Raw genomic sequence first — 2,500 nt, 5'->3', positions numbered from 1 at the left:
CATAAATCAACATATACTCTCTTAAACATTTACACACATTTTCAAAATCATTTATTTTTAGCTATTAAAATCTATGAATTTATTGAAAAATTACCATGATTGATGCAGTCAAAACTACGTTTTAAAGGATTTCTGCAGAAAAGTATGGCGTTTATTCATTCCTTACCAATAAAAGAATTACGATATATTTAAACGTCCACCGTTTAATATTGATGTTCGTTAGCATCCTCATTATTTTGGTCCTCAACATGACGACAATAAGGCATTACCAAAAATCAAGTATCCGATTAAAAAGTTCGCAATGAAACTTTGGACGGGAAATTTTGCATATAACACAGGTCCTGTTTCCAGGTGGAATAATGTTGAAAATCATGAGAATTGTGAATATAACGAAGCTTGGAAGCCAATTGAAAATAGAATATGTTCTTTCAATCAAACAAATGTTTTCCAAAGGTTTGGAGCAGATGCTAGCGATTTTTTTACTACGAAGCAAATATCAGGTTTGCCTTAAATTAATTGGTAAACAAGACAAAATGAGATATGGATATGATTGTACAAATATTGTTTATGAAGCACAATCCTAGAAGAGCACAAACCTCCGCCAAGTCAAAGTAATCTAACCCCCAAAAGTATATATAGATTAGCCAGGGCAACAGCCACCCGTCGAGATACTACCGCTAGAGAGTTATTGGGTAATTTGACTGGACAGCCAGTACTATATTGGATCCCTTTCTCTGGTTACGGCTCATTTTGTTTTTTGCCTACAAATACACGAATATTTTGGCCTATTTTTTCCACTTTCTCCTCTGTCCTCATACACCTGACAACACTGAGATTACCAAACAATTCTTTTACACTTAAGGGGTTAACTACTGCAATGTAATTGTTCAGTGGCTACTTTCCTTTCGGTAAGGGTAGAAGAGATTCTTTAGCTATGGTAAGCGGCTCTTCTAGGAGGACACTCAACTGCCTTGGATTAGAGTTATTTTGCTTGAGGGTACACTGGATAAGCTGATCTTTCTAATTTCTCTCTATCCTGTTTCATTAAGTTTTTGTAGTTTATAATATGGAAGATCTAATTTAATGCTGTAACTCTTCTTAGTATATTTCATTTTGAATTTCTATTACTTCTCCTGTAGTTTGTTATTTCATTGTTTCCTTTCCTCACTGGACTATTTTTCCCTTTTGGAGCCCTTGGGCTTATAGCATCTTGCTTTTTAATTAGGGTTATAGCTTAGCTCGTAATGATAATGATAAAGATAATTCCCTAAAAGCTGGATTTCCGACTCTATTAAAGTGTGAACTTCTCTCTTAAGAATTCAAGGATTCTTTCTCACCCAATTCTATTTACACTCAGATTCACAGAAACAAAACCAGACGTAGATTGAGAATAAGTTTCACCCCACAATCTATACTATTACCATCATTATATCGCTTGTAACAATTGTACGTACCTCTTTTTCATAAATTGACTTTCGATTATATGAAATGTTTAACGCAAATCACTTGGTGTCTAGCAAATCTCTACTCGAAAAAACGGTTAAATCGATAGGTTATAAAATGCTCCCTCTTTCAAAATCACAAAATGAAATCACTTCTTCCGTATAAAAGTCCTATTTTAGGTGAAATTTGATAATACACGCAATACTTTTTCACTATTTCTGCTAACATCAAACATAAAAACTGACCTACTAAAATAAAAAAGAATTCTTTGGAAGTAATAACAACTATAGGAAATCGTGATTATTAAAACAGTGTAAATGGAAGCAATGTATAAATAAAACCTGCAATCCACACAAACTCAGTACACATAGCATATCTAAGTATGGAAGATTTAATATTATTATAATACATAATCAAATTCTGATAGACATGACTAAACTACAATTCATAATAGAATCCCTACTTTCAGGACAAAAACCAAACATATTACGCGAATTCGAATCAACTTCTTAAATCAAACAAGTTATAGCTATTCATGTAGTAGATATCTTAATAGACTCGCTTTTAGTAGTTCATCAAGGCTTATATGGGCACCAGAACCACCAGGGCTAGTAAACTCTCTCCCTCAGTGTCTTCAACATTTTCAGCCGTTTCCTCTAAAATTGATATACAGTATACCCTCTTTATATACACATATATATATATATATATATATATATATATATATATATATATATATATATATATATATATATATATATATATGTATATATACATATATATATATATATATATATATATATATATAAATATATATATATATATATATATATATATATATATATGTATATATATATATATATATATATATATATATATTTATATATATGTGTGTGTGTGTGTGTGTGTGAGTGTGTGTGTGTGTATTCAATTATAATAATTTTTCAATATGAATCTAGACCCTGGTTTATCATATTATATATATATATATATATATATATATATATATATATATATTATATATATATATATATGTATATATATACACACATAATAT

This window comes from Palaemon carinicauda, chromosome 12, assembly GCF_036898095.1.
Source record: "Palaemon carinicauda isolate YSFRI2023 chromosome 12, ASM3689809v2, whole genome shotgun sequence".
Classification (NCBI taxonomy): Eukaryota; Metazoa; Arthropoda; class Malacostraca; order Decapoda; family Palaemonidae; genus Palaemon; species Palaemon carinicauda.
Note: the sequence above shows the minus strand (reverse complement) of the source record.